Source organism: Puma concolor, chromosome B2 (assembly GCF_028749965.1).
Source record: "Puma concolor isolate L17-30 chromosome B2, mPumCon1.1.hap2, whole genome shotgun sequence".
NCBI classification, from domain to species: Eukaryota; Metazoa; Chordata; class Mammalia; order Carnivora; family Felidae; genus Puma; species Puma concolor.
The window spans coordinates 58,459,941-58,469,023 of NC_141671.1; the positions used below are offsets into that span (position 1 = coordinate 58,459,941).

The 9,083-nt window shown below is 39.3% G+C and overlaps 1 pseudogene; it reads left to right on the forward strand.

The window, feature by feature from the left end:
* Positions 1–5,025: 5,025 nt before the first annotated feature.
* Positions 5,026–6,404, forward strand: LOC112862087 (tubulin alpha-1B chain-like; annotated as a pseudogene).
* Positions 6,405–9,083: the final 2,679 nt, after the last annotated feature.

Below are 9,083 nucleotides of genomic sequence, written 5' to 3' on the forward strand. Positions count from 1 at the left end.
TATTTCACCACACATGATGTTTCCATACTCACAATAAAAGGTAAATTCCTGAAGGTGTAATTGAGGGGAATGAGAGGTGGCATCTGTGTTCACCCATTTGTTTCTCAAGCATGTTTCTGGATATTGCCTCTACACTATATTCGTAGGGCCCAAGCTTGTTTCTGTCTTTTTTACATAGGTGAAGTCCCTTGGTCCCCAGCTTCAAACTCAATCCTTCCTCTGGTTCACAGGACCACCAGTCACTGTATTCTAGCATTGTCAGCTAATTTCTGGCAAATCCCCTTTGATGATTTTATGCTAGAGTATTTTACCAGTTTAGGTCATCCTTGGCTATCTCTCTGGCATCTTCATTCTTTCTTAGGTCATTTTTTTCATTGTCAGTCCCTTTCCAAGATCTGTATTGATGCTTCTGGGTCTCAGTGACTTTTTAAAAAAAATTTTTTTTTACATTTATTTATTTTTTGAGAGACATAGAGAGACAGGCACAATTTGGGGAGGGACAGAGAGAGAAGGAGACACAGAATCCGAAGCAGGTTCCAGCCTCTGAGCTGTCAGCATAGAGTCCGACATGGGGCTCGAACTCACAAACTGTGAGATCATGACCTGAGCCGAAGTAGGACGCTTAACCAACTGAGCCACCCAGGTGGTCCAGTCTCAGTGACTTCTACCACTATACCAAATGTCTGCCTGCTGGAGCCTCTTGTATCACTAACTATAGACTCGTGGTGTTCTTGCCCTATTAACTACATGTATCCCTCCCCACCAACATTCCCATCCCCCACATAGTGGTGAATTGTTACTCTGCTGTACTCTTCCCTGCAGTGAGATACTCAATGGGCTGCATGTACCTTACCCTATGCTGCTGAATAAAGTTGCTGCATCACAAAACTATGTGAAGAATGTTTATCTTCTGGATGAATAGATTGAACTCTGAATACTGCCTTAGAAATAAATGTTCATTTGAAATATTCTTAAGCCTCTTAACTACTGTTAGTGTTATAGAATATAATAACTAGAAAACAAAACAAAACAAAGAACAAAACCTAATCATAATCACCATCCTCTTGGAATTTACAGTCTACTAAGAAAGATAAGCTCTCTAGGGAGGCAGTAGAGGGCAGAATGATAAAGTGTCTTAGAAGAACAGATGAAGTACTATAGAAGTAAAGAGAAGGAAAACTATTTCTTCCAAAAGGAAGAATCTGGTATGACCTAATGAGAAAGAAACAACTTCTGGAATTGGAGCTATTCAAAGAGAATCCCTTTATCTCTGAGGACGTGAGCCTAAGAGCTAAGAACTGTTTTCCTGGCCCTTAGAAGAAAGTCAATCTTTGGGATGGTGTGGAGATCAAAAACAAGGGAAAAACAAATGAATTAGGGAGAGAAGAAAAAGGAAGAAAGGGTAGGAAGGAGACCCTAAGGTCAGGTGAGTCTCTGGTTCCAGATACCTCTGATGCTAGTTGTATTGCTGATATGTTAGGGTCTGTTTACAAAAGCCGACAAGTACCCCCTTTTTGCCTAAATTAATCCCCTAAACTGGGGTTTTCTTTTTTTAATTTTTTAAATGTTTATTTATTTTTGAGAGAGAGGAGAGAGACTGAGAATGAGCGGGGAAGGGGCATAAAGTGAGGGAAACAGAGGATCCAAAGCAGGCTCCACGCTGACAGCAGAGAGCCTGACACGGGGCTCGAACTCTGGAACCGCGAGACCATGACCTAGGCCAAAATCAGAGCTTAACCGACCGAGCCACCCAGGTGCCCCTAAACTGGGATTCTTCTATTTATAAACAAGGCAAATACTCTGGAAATTTACCCGTTACTAATTACATCTTAGTTAACTAATCTCAGTTAAACTAATGTTTCAATTTTTTTTTTTAATGTGCGATTTGATTATTTTAAAGTTAATTTTTAATCCTTCTTGGAAATCCTGCTTCCTAACCTTTCTTTAGCCATTTTTCCACTGTTTGAAGGATGAAAAATAACAATACACAGAAAGAAGTCCCAGGGCCATAATATATACAATCCCTCTAAACTAAACTCGTTCTTCAAGTATACAGTGGCTAAAATATTCAGATAAATATGCCAGCATTCCTTTTCCATATTCACCATCTATTCCATCTGAATTTGCTTTTTGGGGGTGGAGTTAGCCAAATATTCTTTTATACCCCTGTATGGAGGGTAAATTTTTCCAGCATCATTTGTTGAGTAGTCCACCTTTCCCCCACGGATTAATAAATACCTCCTCTGTCATAAATCAAAATCCATGTATGCACAGGTCTGTTTTTAGATTCTTATTTCTTTTTTATTGGTCTTTTGCTTATCTAATTGATTGTAACAAGGACATGTTTTAATTATTATAGATTTCTTTTTTTTTTTTTAATGTTTATTTATTTTTGAGAGAGAAACAGAGCGTGAGCAGGGGAGGGACAGAGAGGAGGAGACACAAAATCCAAAGTAGGCTCCAGGCTTTGAACTGTCAGCACAGAGTCTGATGCGGGGCTCTAACTCACAAACTACAAGATCAGGACCTGAGCCAAAGTCGGACGCTTAACCAACTGAGCCACCCAGGCACCCCATAATTATTATAGATATCTTATAAGACTCGATAAATGGTAAAGGTAATCCTCCATATTCTTCAAAATTGTCCTGGTTCTTCTTGGCTTTTTCCATTTGAGTTTTCGACTGGGGTTTTCAGGTTCCATTGGAAGTACAATAAGAATTGCAATAACTTCACAGACTGATTTTAAAAAATCATCACCTCTATGATAAGAGGATTTTGGTATTGGTTAAGTATCTTTCTCATTTAAGTTTTTCTTAATTTTATTTATTTATTTTTAGAGAGAGAGTGCAAGCACAAGTGGGGAGAGAGGCAGAGAGAGTGAGGGACAGATAGAGAGAGAGAATAGAGAATCCCAAGCAGGATCTGCACTGTCAGCACAGAGCCCAACATGGGGCTTAATCTCGTCATGACTTGAGCCAAAATCAAGAGTCAGACACTTAACTGAATGAGCCACCAAGGCACTGCCAGGGTTTTTCTAACCTCTGAATCTATCTGGGCTTGGGACCCAACCTTCCTTAATTTGGTCTGCCAAGACCCTGACTGAACCTAGGCTCTGATAGAAGAATGAATTTTGAAAAGTCTCAGGTCCCAATAACTCTACCCAGACCCATCACCATTAGCAGTTAGTATTCTTGGTTGATGAAGTCCTTTCCTATCAAGAAGAATACACTTCATGGATTATATCACTCTTAAGAAATTAACATCCTCCTCCATGGGGAAGCCAAGGCTTGATAACCACACTTCTCTTTCCCTAATCAAGCTACTCATTTTCCACAAATATGTTGCCACCAAATACCAGTAATACTGCCCAGAATAGCAAGTACTCCAATCTTCAGTCACCTGAAAATTAACTCAATATTTTTTTTAAGATGTTTTTTATTTTTAAGTAATCTCTACAACCCATGCCTTGCTCAAACTCATGGATTTGAGGTCAAGAGTTATATGTTCTATTGACTGAGCCAGCCAGGCATCCCATGAGCTCAATATTTTTTTTAAGTTTATTTATTTATTTTGAGAGAGAGCACAAGCGGGGAAGTGACAGAGAGAGAGAGAGAGAGAGAGAGAGAGAGAGAGAGAAAGAGAGAGAATCCCAAGCAGGCTCCACTCTCTGCCACCACTTACCACTATGAGATCATGACTTCAGCTGAAATCAATGGTTGGGCACTTAACCAACTGAGCCACCCAGGCACCCTGAGCTTGATATTTTTTAACTTGGGGGTCAAGTATAAAGCAAATTTTCCAACTAGCCCTCCTTTAACTGAGTTATGATTTGTGGTGATTAAATCATACTTATTTGTTTGGTCTCAACTATTTGGTCTCATACTATTTGTTATGGTCTCAGTAGATAAAAACTATTGGAAAAATCCTAACTCCAGTTTGCTATTATTAAGTGATTTTGAAAATTTAAGAAAATTTAATAATGAAAATTTAAGATGAAAATCATTTAAAAAGAAGTTGAAGAAAAAAAAAATTGAAGTAAAGCAGATTGGATGTCATCTTGAGGCCAATGCCCACAAAGGTATCCCAACAATACTGAAAAGAATCTGATGGTAAGCATAAATTAAATACATGAAATATTTTTTTATTTTGTTTTACTAAAAATAATTTTATGTTTATTTATTTTGGAGGGAAAGAGAGAGAGAGAGAGAGAGAGAGAGAGAATTTGAAGCAGGATCCAGGCTCTGAGCTGTCAGCAGAGTCCGACGTGAGGCTCAAACTCACAAATTGTGAGACCATGACGTAAGCCAAAGTTGGACACTTAACCAACTGAGCCATCCAGGAGCCCTGAAATATTTTTTGTTTTAATATTAACAGCCATAATGTGCTAAGCTCTCCTTACCTAATAGGTTAACTTTTATACTGCAATTTAAGTTTATACAAAAAATCAATCCAATTGTAAAAGGAGTACACGATAACTGTGTTATTACTTTTGATTTGATTTATCTTAATCACATAAAACATAGGCATTATAAGGAGAAAATGCATTTGTATATATACATAGATGTATATCCATACATGTAACATAAGACATAGTATAAAAAATAATATGTACATATAATTTATTTAGGAATAATATATATTATATTCTTATATTGCAATCAACAGCATGGTTCAAATATTTGCTTACTTGTTTTAAGAAGTAAACAAACCAAAAACTAATACCTGAACATGAGTTTGCTGTCTTAACATTTTTTTTGGAAATATTGGTTAAAGATTCCTACTCTCCTGATACACTGCTTCCAAATATGATTTTATAAATCTGGTAAGAATGCTTATTTAGGGGCACCTGGCTGGCTCAATCAGAAGAACATTCGACTCTTAATCTAGGAGTCGTGAGTTCAGACCTCATGTTGGGTGTAGAGATGACTTTAAAAAAAAAAAAAAAAAGAGGCAGGTTCTCTTACACTGATTGCCTGAGTTGCACTGTAAGAAGCAACAACCTCTCCTTCCTCTCTGCTATCTGCTCAGCAGTTGCAAAGCAGCAACTATGCATGAATGCATCTCCATCCACGCTGGCCAGGCTGGCATCGAGATTGGCAATGCCTGCTGGGAGCTCTATTGCTTGTAACATGGCATCCAGCCCAATGGTCAGATGCCAAGTGACAGGACCATTGGGAGAGGAGATGACTCCTTCAACACCTTCTTCAGTGAGACAGGTGCTAGCAAGCATGTGTCCATGGCAGTGTTTGTAGACCTGGAACCCACAGCCATTGATGAAGTTTGCACTGGCACCTACTGCCAGCTCTTCCATTCTGAGCAGCTCATCACAGGCAAGGAAGATGCTGCCGATAACTATGCCTGAGGGTCCTGCACCATTGGCAAGGAGATCATTGACCTTGTCTTGGATCGAGTTCAGAAACTGGGCAACCAGTGCACAGGTCCTAGAGCTTCTGGGTTTTCCATAGCTTTGGAGGGGGAACTGGTTCTAGGTTCACCTCCCTGCTGATGGAACATCTCTTTGTCAATTATGGCAAGAAGTCCAAGCTGGGGTTCTCCATTTACCCAGCCCCCCCATGTTTCCACTGTTGTTGTTGAGCCCTACAACTCCATCCTCACTATCCACACCACCTTGGAGCACTCTGATTCATGTTAGACAATGGGGCCACATCTATGACGTCTGTCGAATAAACCTTGGTATTGAATGCCCAAAATACACTAACCTGAATAGGCTGATAAGCCAAATTGTGTCCTCCATCACTGCTTCCCTCAGATTTGATGGAGCCCTGAATGTTGATCTGACAGAATTCCAGACCAACCTAGTGACCTATCCCCGCATCTACTTCCCTCTGGCCACATATGCCCCTGTCATCTTGGCTGAGAAAGCCTACCATGAACAGCTTTCTGTAGCAGAGATCACCACCACCAAGGCATGCTTTGAACCAGCCAACCAAATGGTGAAACGTGACCCTTGCTATGCTAAATACGTGGCTTGCTGCCTGTGGTACTGTGGTGATGTGGTTCCCAAAGATGTCAATGCTGACATTGCCACTATCAAGACCAAGAGTACCACCCAGTTTGTGGACTGGTGACCCATTGACTTCCAAGTTGGCATTAATTACCAGCCGCCCACTGTGGTACCTGATAGAGACCTGGCCAAAGTAAAGTGAGTTGTGCACATGCTGAACAACACCACAGCCCTTGCTGAGGCCTGGACTCCCCTGGACCAGAAGTTTGACCTAATATATGCCAAGCATGCCTTTGTTCACTGGTATGTGGGTGAAGGCATGGAGGAAGGAGAGTTTTCTGAGGCCCGTGAGGACATGGCTGCCCTCGAGAAGGATTATGAGGAGGTTGGTGTGGATTCTGTTGAAGGAAAGGGTGTAGAAGAAGGAGAGGAATACTAAAATTAACAATGTCACAAGGTGCTGCTTTTACAGGGAAGCTTATTCTGTTTTGAATATTGGGAAGTTGTGCTCTGAACAGTTAATTTTTATGTAGCAGTGTATATTCTCATATACAATTAGTGACCTATGCTTTAAAACACAACGCTTTGTTATAGATCCAAGCTGTCCATTTCTCTGATGAATTTGAATAAAGAATTCCCTGTCTTAAATGAAAAATAAAGAATGCTTATTTATTTTGAATTCATAAAATTATCTGCCCCAAATAGTGGTGTTAACTACATGAAGCATAAGATGACTTTGACTTGGCAAACATTTTGTCTTATTGCATATGTCTTATTGCATACGCATTACTTTTAAAAATTGTAACTATTTCCCTGTGCTATCACTAAACTGAAATTTTAGAGTGACAAATGTAAGAGGAATTAGGTAGAATAATTCCCCTTATAGGGATTGGAGCAGTTATTAGTTGTTACACAATATTATAGTATTTTTTAGTAACATTAACTTATAAAATTTTTGTCTTATAGCCTTCTACTTAAAATTCCTTTGGAATCACAGAAAATGAAAACAATGATGCAACGAATACAAAATGAAGGCTTGTGTTTAATTAAGGGATCTTCCTATTGTGCTTTTTTGGCCTTTGAGGAACATTGTATTACATTCTTTTAAAAAAAGAAAGCAAGAAGAAATGGAAGGGGAAGGAAAGAAAAGAAAAGAAATCTGGTATAGCACAAACTAATAATATTAGAAAAATAAGTAAGACCTGAATCTAACCTTGTCAGAACCCATCGTCTGCTGGGAGAGTAAGATAGCTAAAGCTTCACAATGAAAAGCGGTGAACGTGTTTTCCACTGCCATGGTAACCACAGATTTGGAGCCCAACCTCCAGAGAAAGTTCAGGAGGACATCCTTAACTTCTGAGGCCAAAATTTTGGAATGTTTTTTTTCTGAGTGAGCATGAGGAGAGCACTTTAAGAAGCTTCAGCTATGCTCTCAATTTGTATGCTTTTGAACATTTAGGTTCCACTCGGTATTTTGTAATTATAGGTATAAAACCTTTTCATGTCCACTAGAACAGGTACTAGATTGAATGCAATTGAGAGTTAAGTGTTTTAAGCCAATTAACAAAGGGTTTTTTTTTTTTTTAATATTCTTTAACTGTTCTTTTGGTTTAATTATTTCAAGCTGACATTGTAAAATAATTTCTGTAGTTATAACTTACCAAATCTCAAATAGGACATTGATGCAATTAATAATGTTGCAATATCTTTTCTCTTCTAAATATATGGCATGTACCTGGATTTTAGAGTTACAAAGTCTTGCATTTGGAGCCTTGCTTCATTACTAATAAGCTATTTAAACTGGCAGTTTATTTCATTTTAATTTTTTAAAGTTTATTTATTTATTTTGAGAAAGAGATACAGAGAGAGAAAAACCTGGGGGAGGGGCAGAGACAGAGGAGAGGGAGAGAATCCCAAGTAGGGTCCCTCCACACTGTCAGTGCAGAGCCTGATGCGGGGCTCAAACTCACAAACTGTGAAATCATGACCTGAACTGAAACAGAGAGTCAGATGCTTAACCAACTGAGCCACCCAGGTGCCCCTGATCTGGAAGGTTATTAACCTCTATGAGTCTTAGTTTTTTCATCTCTAAAATAGGGATAATAGCAACTGTTTGTGCTTATTTCAGCACCTCAAACGTAGAAGGCACTGAATAAATCATTACAACTTGGTTGCCCTTTCCTTAAAGCTCATCCATAATTGAGTAGTCCAAGCAATGGTGTCTGTGTTTTGAGGACCTAGAAAGTGATTTGCAAAATTTGTTTTTACTCTTCTTACAAACTAATAAGTTAACATGTTACTGTTTTGTGGATCCTGGCCCAAAACTCAAGACTAATGGATTAGAAAGAAAGGACTTTGTTCTTTACAGCACAGTAAGCTGCATGAGTTCTGGGTGGATGCTATGCATGCAGTGAGTTTCCACTGAGGCTGAGAAATACTGAGCATAAGGAATTCATCACTTTTATAGTAAGCAGTAAGCAAACCTACTCTTTGTCTGGGGGAGACATTACCTCATCCTTCAGGGTTACTCACTGCAAACACAACCCTGAGAAATGTCCCAGGGAAGGAACAGAAAGAGCCTTGCATTTCTGGCATACCCAACAAGAATGTACATGGATGCTCAAGGCTCGTGGTGAATTGCCTGTCCACTCCTACCTACCTCATAGGTGAGATTGTTATTTTTTTTAAATATTTTTTTAATGTTTATTTTTGAAAGAGGGAGAGTGAGAGAGGGAGAGTGAGAGAGAGAGAGAGAGAGAGAGAGAGAGAGAGAAAGAACAAGTGGGGGAAGGACAGAGAGAGAGAGGGAGACACAGAATCGGAAGCAGGCTCCCGGCTCTGAGCTGTCAACACAGAGCCCAATGCAGGGCTCAAATCCACGAACCGCGAGATCATGACCTGACCTGAAGTTGGACTCTCAACCGACTGAGCCACCCAGACGCCCTGAGATTGTTATTAAAATACAGATTGAGAGGGGCTTTGAGCTAATTTTTAAAAATTAGCAAATGTGACAACTTATAGAATTTAGCATGATACCTGACACAGTGTTTAAATGAATAAATTAATGAATAAGTGAGAAATATGCCCACGAAAATATAGTAAGTATATGCATTAAGTT